Source organism: Nicotiana sylvestris, chromosome 6 (genome assembly GCF_000393655.2).
Source record: "Nicotiana sylvestris chromosome 6, ASM39365v2, whole genome shotgun sequence".
In the NCBI taxonomy this organism is placed as follows: Eukaryota; Viridiplantae; Streptophyta; class Magnoliopsida; order Solanales; family Solanaceae; genus Nicotiana; species Nicotiana sylvestris.
The window spans coordinates 29,793,195-29,802,501 of NC_091062.1; the positions used below are offsets into that span (position 1 = coordinate 29,793,195).

The following is a 9,307-nucleotide window of genomic DNA, read 5'->3' on the forward strand; positions in this document are numbered from 1 at the left end:
ACTGCGTGCCGCAACATGTTTTACTGATTTGTGATATATGATAGGCCGAGGGCCTCATTTATTATGCCACGAGATGGCTTGTTATAGCGCTTGGGCTGTAGGAGCCCCTCCGGAGTCTGAACACCCAAGTGAGCGCAGGTACCCAGTGTGAGTGATGTGATGTTGCCCGAGGGGCTGTTTTGATTTATGTTGTTGCCCGAGGGGCTGATTATGAGTGATTGTGAGGTAGCCCGAGAGGCTATTTCTGTTGATATTTTGCCCGAGGGGCGGTTTATGGTACATGTCTTGCCCGATGGGCTGTTTATGTTTTGATCATTTTTACTCACTGTTTCATCACTTGTTTGAAACTATTGAAAGATGTTTTAAAAAGAAATTTTTTTTTTACTGAAACTGAGATTGTTTTACGAGACAATTAATTTCTATACTGTTTTGGAAATGTACTGTATTTGTTGTAGTGCTATGACGTGGAATTATTTATTTTCTTACTGCTCAGCTTTCATTTACTTTTATTGCTTACTGAGTTGACATACTCATATTACTCCCTGCACCTTGTGTGCAGATCCAAGAGTTGCGGGTCGCGATAGTGAGTGCTGATCGTTCTTCCAACAGGTCTTCGGAGTTGGCAAGGTAGCTACTTGGAGTTTGCAACCCTGCACTTCTCCTTCTTACCATACTTAGATTGTTCTTAGTATTTTATTTCCGGATTATGATAGCCTTTCTTGTACTTAAACAGATCTTGTAGTTGCTCGTGACTTGTGATATTCGATGTCGGGCTTGTGTTATTTTCTTCCGCATTGGTTATTTAGACTTATGTTATGAGATTTTGTTAATTAATAGCTTAAAATGACTTTTATAAAATACTGGTTGATTTGGAAATTGTGTCGGTTGGCATAGTTTCACGATAAGCGACATCATGATCGGATCGATTTTAGGGTCGTGAGATGCATAAAGTATTAAATAAGACTACTTTCATGATTAGTGCGTTCAGCACTTGGACGTTGTCAATGGAATGTGGAGAAATACCAAATTTTGGTTTTATTCTTTGCTTTTTGACCGGAGATGTCCACTGTATTGACTCAAAGTCAAGGTCCAAGTGCGACACTACTGCAACGCACAATGAAATGGGTATTTTAGGATGAGTTTCTTCATCATAATTACAAACATATCACAAAAAACCTTTATAATTTCTATACTTAGACACATAATCCTGACAAGTAATCCATAAAAATGAAGAAGGTTGCTGCGTACTATTGTCTTCTTCTGATTTTTCTCATATTATCAATGGATGCGTGGTGTCTACAAAGCCAAGCCAGGATCTTGGAGTCGTCCCCTGTCAAATCCCAAGGTACTGTCCAATTAACCGTGTATGACCAACTTCTCTAAAAGTTTAAACTGTTAAAAAGAATAATTATTTTATTTTTAATTATGTTTTCAATAACCTTTATATCAACGAAGGCCAATGATATTCCCTTACTTCTTAAGTTTTGAATTTTATGAGCCCTTCGATTGTATCCCATGAGAAAATCTCTCTGATAAACATGTTGTCGATGATTCGTTTCCTGTATATGTAGAAGAAGATATGAATTATCTAGCCCGAGGTCGTAGTGACAGGGAGGCTCATCATTTCGAAGACTATTATCCTTCACCTAAAGCAAATACAAATAGTCATCAGTATGTTTTCTAACTTCTTAGAGATCCTTTACTTATTTGTTGATTCTTTTTTATTTAAGTCCTGAAAGAGTGCTAATAGTAAATTCCGTCACTTGCACACAGCGGCTGAAGTCCACCGCCGTACCGGCGCCAATGATTCTGAAATAGGAAAGCTCATGATTCGTGAAAGAAGCTAAGTCCTGGGCCATGCATATGAAATGAAGTTATTGAAAGGAACTTATAGATTGTTTGGATGGTTGTTATCCATTGTATTGTATTGTATTGTTATCCCGAAATGATGTTTGTTTTGATTGTTTATTTAAAATTGATTGTATCGTATTGATAAATTCATTGTTCCGGAACAACCAAACGCCCCATTTTATGAAACAACCGATTTGGTGTGGTGTCACGATCCGAATTTCTCACCCTCGGGAATCGTGATGGCGCCTACTAATGTGAGCTAGGCAAGCCAAACCTTTAATCTAATTACTTCATTAACCAATTATTTTTTTTTAACAAATGTAAGACGATAACGTGGTAACAGTAGAAATTTAAATTTAAGCGGAAGACAACAATAAGATTTATGAAAAATGCATCTATTACAAATACTTAAGCCTTAACCACCCAAAACCTGGTATCACAGTGTCGCAAACTATCTAAGAGATTACTACATACAAGGTCTAAAGAAAATGACAATACACTGTTTCTGAATAAAAGGAAAATGAAACAGGAAATAGGGATAAAGGAGACGCCAGGGCCTGCGGACGCCTGCAGGTCTACCTTGGATCTCCGCGTGGACTGAAGGTAACCTCCACACTACGGTCCGAAAGCTGCTCCAGGATCTGCACATAGTGCAGAGTGTAGTATCAGCACAACCGACCCCATGTGCTGGTAAGTGTCTAGCTTAACCTCGGCGAAGTAGTGACGAGGCCAGGACCAGACTACCAAATAAACCTGTGCAGTTATATAATATATAGCTGAAAGTAAAGCAGAATAAACAAATAGAGATAGGAAGGGGAAAATGCTTCGGGGAAAACAGGTAAAACAGAATATCAAGAGAACTGTAAAGGAATCAAAATCCAACCACTAACAAGAATAAGGAAAACAAAGGCAGATTTCACTTTCTTTTCACATCTTGTTGCAGGCGTGCAACCCAATCCCATTTCCTGTAACTCGTGGCAGGCGTGTCACCCGCTCCCATTTCATTTATCTCGTGGTACGTGTACCACCTGCTCCCATTTCATTATATCTTATGGTAGGCGTACCACCCGCTCCCATTTCATTATATCTTGTGGTAGGCGTACCACCCGCTCCCATTTCATTATATCTTATGGTAGGCGTACCACCTGCTTCCATTTCATTATATCTTGTGGTAGGCGTACCACCTGCTCCCATTTACAAGACAACAATAATCACAGGGAATCCCGGCAAGGAAACAATAGTAATATAACAACTTTCCGGCAAGGGAACAATTATATTTCAACAACATCCCGGCAAGGGAACAATACTATCAAAACAAACATCCCGGCAGGGGAACAATAATATCGAATAAATATTCCGGCAAGGGAACAATGGTTGTCACACCTCCTTTTTGCGCGCCCAAGCCCCGAAGGATAAATGCGCGAGGGGAGTTTTTCCAATTTAAGTGACAATATTCGAAATGGGATTATTTATTTAATTCAGAGTCGCCACTTGGGAAAGGTTTGGCTTTTGGTGTCCCAAGTCACCGGTTTATCTTGAATCCCAAATCGAGGAAATTTTCGACTTTTCCAAATGAAGTCTGCGAACCAGAAATTCTAAGTAAGGAATTCTGTTGACCCGAGGGAAGGTGTTAGGCACCCTCGAATCCCGTGGTTCTAGCACGGTCGCTTAAATTGTTATAATGGCTAAATATCTGATTTAAATACATGTTATGACTTACGTGCTTTTATTAAGTTTAAACCGCTTTTATTATTATCATTTATTTTTATAGAATTGCAACGTCGTGAAAATGCATCTCGAACCACATCACAATCAATGCACCCGTAGTTGTTAACACATTTCGACTCCGTTGAGATTTGAATTTGGGTCACATCAATGTGCACCCGAATTTAAGAACATAATTTACTTAAACCGTGCCTGAAAGTCTAGCGCGTTATTATTTTTTGAGAAGGCCATGAGATTCACTAAATGGCCTAGCCCGAATTCTAAATATTATGATTAGTTGTTGAGGGCCCCGCAATTTGCATATTTTTTTTTATTTTGGCGAGGCTCGTCTCATTATTTTTAGAAGGGTATCCTACAGTGACTACATTTCTATTATTTTATTTCCAGAGATAGAAGAAAGAAAAATGTATGCTAATATATACTTTGGCCTAAACCCGACTCCTATCAATTTCTGATTAATTACTTATAAAGTGAGAAAACGTCATGCCTTACGAGAATGTTTTGGTCGAATAAAAAGATTACATATGAGATTGATGAAATGCAATACTTAATCCGAACATTTCTTAAGTTGAACTTACTAAACTTATTTGGACTAAGTTAAAGGATATACTGGCAAAGTAAAATGCTTATTTTGACAAGAAATCATGCATGAGCTAACGAAATACAACACTTAATTCCGAACATTTCTTGAGTTGAATTTAACTAAACTTATGTGGACTAGTCTTAACTAAAAAAAAGCTAAGTGAAACAGAAACAGTATTGTATGAGATCGAAGTGTACATGCCCAGACTAACCAACAACTAACGAGCTAAAACACAAAAGGGTAAACTCAGTCGAGTATTAGTACATACTTTCGAACCGTTGAATAAAACTGATCAATTTTCACAGGCTTGTTAATGTACTATGAGTATTACAAAAATAACTGAACTTCTTCAACCTTTTTCATTTCATGCTTTCAAACTGATTCAATTACATCCATATGGGACTTGAAATGTGTACCTGGAAATGCTGAAAATGCAAAGGAGGAGAAGAAGAAGATGTGGAAATCAGCAGCAAAAGAAACAGGACTAGCAATAGCAGTAGGACAGGGCAGCAGCAAACAAAGCAAACAGCAGGACAGGCTCAAACACAGAAGCGCAACTATGGCCGATAGAAGGAAGCAGCTAAATGACAACAACACCCAGTGGAGTAGAATCAGAACTCCAGGCAAAACACACCAGTAGTAAACCAATGAAAGACACTCGACTAATAGACACGACTGGAATTGCTATCTCTTAACCTCCCTCTATCTGTGCAATCCTATCCCTTTTCAATCCCCTCAGTCTAGGTATCCCCCTCTGTCTGTATCTCTTTGGATGTATTTCAAACTCTCTCTCTCAAAACTCCTCACTGTGTCTGTATATTTTCCAGCTCCTAAGGTTCAATGTCTATTTTTTCCAATCTTTTTTTTTTCTCTCAATCAGATGTACTCCCCCTTTTATATGCCTTCCTTAACCCTTTTAACAGCCTGTTTTTTAGAGTATCCCAGTACCCTCCCATGTGCCTTTAACCTTTTTCAGTTCCACTTTAGTTAATTAGGTATAAAAACCCCATCATTCCCTGGCAGATTTAACTTTTCTATTTTATTTAACTAAAAGCAAGTATGGGCAGTAGGATATGTTGACAGCATATGCTGTCAAACTATTTTAAAATTAAACAAAGGACCTTTATGCAGGCCACAGGCTGTGCACAAAGCACATGAGATGCACCAATGCACATGCTGTGCACGAATGCACATGCCTTCCAATTCAGAATTTAAACCAAACAAATCTTTTTACATTACTGATCAATTCAAACAACTATAAGTAAACAAAAACTGGTTCTTAATTGACTCAACAAATGCTTAGCAGAAGTAAATCGATTTGTTGTTGTTCGGACAGTTGAAATTAATTGACGACACATGTCGACTCGACTATATTAGCATTAACATACACAATCGTAGCCAAAAATCAAACATTTAAACATGGGACACATGACTCGACTTATACTGATTAAGTAGGACTATACTTTGAGGAATCAGTTAGTCAGTACAAATTTGGAATACAACCAATACACATGTCTTATCAGAATAGGAGGGGTTCAAACAAAACACAGTGGTTCAGGCAAAGTGGTCAATCAGAAGGTGGTAAAATTTAAAGACACAAATTGAAACAAAACATGACCAGATATTTAAAACAAATCACACGGACTAAAACAAATAAAGGAAAGAAAACAAACTCACCTTAAAGCTTGCAAAGTTAAAAGCTTGAACTCGGATTTGGACAAACTTTTCTTAAGGCTGAATGGACTTTAATCGAAGTGTTTCTCAGATGAGAAACACTTTGATTAAAGTCCATTAGACCTTAATCTCTTCGGTTGAACCGGTATGAACCAGTGACGAAGGACACAAAACTTTCAAACTTAGATCTGGGATTCAGGCTTCCCTGATCAGATTCGGACCAAACCAAGTATGGTTTGGTCACGAGGGGGTCTGGGGAGTGTCTGGTGTGAAGCTTGGGTTGATTGGTGTAGATTAGGTTCCGACTCGAATCTTCAAATGAAGATTCGAGCAGGTGGGGTAGGATTCGAAGGGTGTGGTTGGTAGATTTAGGTTCAGGATGGCATGGGGGTTCTATGGTGTTCAGGTGGAGGTCACCGGCGTTCAGGCCGCCGGGTTTCTGGTGAAGGTGTGCAGGGGCGGCTAGGGTTTGAAGGGGATGGGTTTGGTGAAGACGAAGGCGGGGGTGTTGGCTAGGGGGGCAGGGTATGGTGAATGGTTTATATAGTTAGTGGGTGGGTGAACCTCGACCGTTAGATCAATCTAGATCTACGGTCTGGATCTGAAGGCTTAAATGGAACGGTGTCGTTTTGAGGGTTGAGGGTTGGGGTCAGTCCGGGTGAGACGGGTCGGGTTTATTGGTGGGTTATGGGGAATTGATCTTGGCCGTTGATCAATCTGAGATCAACGGCCCAGATCAGGCATGACTCAAACGACGTCGTTTGGACATCCTGGGCATCAGGTGGCCTGGACCGGGCAGGCTTGGTTTGAACGTTGTTTGTTTGGGCCAATTTATTAAAATTGGCCCAATTTTTTCTTCTTTTTTTTATTTTAAAAACAAAACTAAGCAAAAAATCAAAATTAAAAATTAAATACACACTCAATACAATTATTTGCACACACACTAAAATATTTCAAAACAGGTAAAATCAAACAAATCAAAATCACGGACAAAGGTGCCTGTTTATGCCTTTCTATTTAAACCAATGTTACGGTTCAAATTATGCATGACATGTACACTTTTTTTCAATTTTGTTTTAATAAAGTAGATAAATAAAATGGGCCAAAGTCACAAATAAATCAACAAAGTGCCGCACAGAAATCCAAAAATTGTACAGCAGGGCCAATTATTTTTTTTTTTTTTTGGAGCGAGTGTCGTGCGAAACAAAAATCACGTGCTCACAGCTGCCCCTCTTTGTTTGGAAACACGAAGAGTTTTCGTGCAAAGATAAAGTGAGCGTGTATGAGCGATTTTTGCCTATGGACTACTCCGTATGAAGCATGTTTCTGAAAGATTTGACCGAATTTTGCTTCAAAGATTTCCTACATATCCTGGGCTAAACAGGAATCAGGTCAATGTAGTTCGGGAAGTTTTGGTAGCTGGGACTACCATGGGATGGCAATGCTTGCTGCTACTGCTGTTGCTGTTGTCACTGCTACGTCACTGACCGCCTTATTACAACCAAACGAAAATTGGAAACTGAACTAACTACTTATATGCATGTCAACTGCTAGTTACAAGATTCCTATCTATGATTCTTTTACGACTTGATCTTGGGTCTTAGCTGCTCCTGCTTGTAGACTCCGATCTGAATCTTGATGCTTGCGAGTTGCGGCGACTTGTTCAACCTCTGGGATACTGAGTGAGACACGATTGGCAGGGTTTAGGACCTTAGTCAAACGTTGGAGTCGATCTGCTCTCCATTCACTCTGATATCTCTGGATGTCTTCTCTTCTTTTTTGATTTTGAGTTGAGACTCATCTCGTGGGTCATTTCGGTCCGTGTAGCTCGAGGTTAGACCTGCGGGAAAAAACAAACAAACGAACGAAATTTTCTGCCCCAGTTTCACTAGGAAAATTCGTTAATTATTCACCAGGAAGTTCATAAAATTGATGAAAGAGGATATGCATGCTCAGTTTAGGGCTGGAGCCCTAACACCGGCTAGCTGGGGAGAGGTTCGGTTTGGGGTTTAAAACCCTAATGCCGATCAAAGGAAGAACTCATTTTAGGGTTTAAAACCCTAATGTCGATTGCATGGAAAAACTCAGTTTAGGGTTTAAAACCCTAATGCTGGCTGGAAGAAAAAGTTCAGTTTAGGGTTTAAAACCCTAATGCTGACTAAAAGGAAAAGTTCAGTTTAGGGTTTAAAACCCTAATGCTGACTAAAAGGAAAAGTTCAGTTTAGGGTTTAAAACCCTAATGCTGACTAAAAGGAAAATTCAGTTTAGGGTTTAAAACCCTAATGCTGATTGCATGAAAAAGCTCAGTTTAGAGTTTAAAACTCTAATGCTGGCTGAAAGGAAAAGTTCAGTTTAGGGTTTAAAACCCTAATGCTGATTGCATGAAAAAGCTCAGTTTAGAGTTTAAAACTCTAATGCTGGCTGAAAGGAAAATTCAGTTTAGGGTTTAAAACCCTAATGCTGATTGCATGAAAAAGCTCAGTTTAGAGTTTAAAACTCTAATGCTGGCTGAAAGGAAAATTCAGTTTAGGGTTTAAAACCCTAATGCTGATTGCATGAAAAAGCTCAGTTTAGAGTTTAAAACTCTAATGCTGGCTAAAAGGAAAATTCAGTTTAGGGTTTAAAACCCTAATGCTGATTGCATGGAAAAGCTCAGTTTAGAGTTTAAAACTCTAATGCTGGCTGAAAGGAAAAGTTCAGTTTAGGGTTTAAAACCCTAATGCTGACTAAAAGGAAAATTCAGTTTAGGGTTTAAAACCCTAATGCTGATTGCATGGAAAAGCTCAGTTTAGAGTTTAAAACTCCTAATGCTGACTGCATGGAAAAGCTCAGTTTAGAGTTTAAAACTCTAATGCTGGCTGAAAGGAAAAGTTCAGTTTAGGGTTTAAAACCCTAATGCTGATTGCATGAAAAAGCTCAGTTTAGAGTATAAAACTCTAATGCTGGCTGAAAGGAAAATTCAGTTTAGGGTTTAAAACCCTAATGCTGATTGCATGAAAAAGCTCAGTTTAGAGTTTAAAACTCTAATGCTGGCTGAAAGGAAAATTCAGTTTAGGGTTTAAAACCCTAATGCTGACTGCATGGAAAAGCCCAGTTTAGAGTTTAAAACTCTAATGCTGGCTGAAAGGAAAAGTTCAGTTTAGGGTTTAAAACCCTAATGCTGACTGCATGGAAAAGCTCAGTCTAGAGTTTAAAACTCTAATGCTGGCTGAAAGGCAAAGTTCAGTTTAGGGTTTTAAAACCCTAATGCTGACTGCATGGAAAAGCTCAGTTTAGAGTTTAAAACTCTAATGCTGGCTGAAAGGAAAAGTTCAGTTTAGGGTTTAAAACCCTAATGCTGATTGCATGAAAAAGCTCAGTTTAGAGTTTAAAACTCTAATGCTGGCTGAAAGGAAAAAGTTCAGTTTAGGGTTTAAAACCCTAATGCTGACTAAAAAGGAAATTTAGTTTAGGGTTTAAAACTCTAATGCTGAT

At 38.8% G+C, this 9,307-nt stretch overlaps 1 long non-coding RNA gene across 1 annotated transcript; it reads left to right on the top strand.

Moving 5' to 3' along the window:
- The first annotated feature begins 1,158 nt into the window (after positions 1-1,158).
- On the top strand, positions 1,159-2,059 carry LOC104241009 (uncharacterized). The gene is made up of 3 exons (XR_714605.2): positions 1,159-1,345; positions 1,572-1,671; positions 1,774-2,059. It is a non-coding gene; the product is annotated as an uncharacterized lncRNA (long non-coding RNA).
- The last annotated feature ends 7,248 nt before the right edge of the window (positions 2,060-9,307 follow it).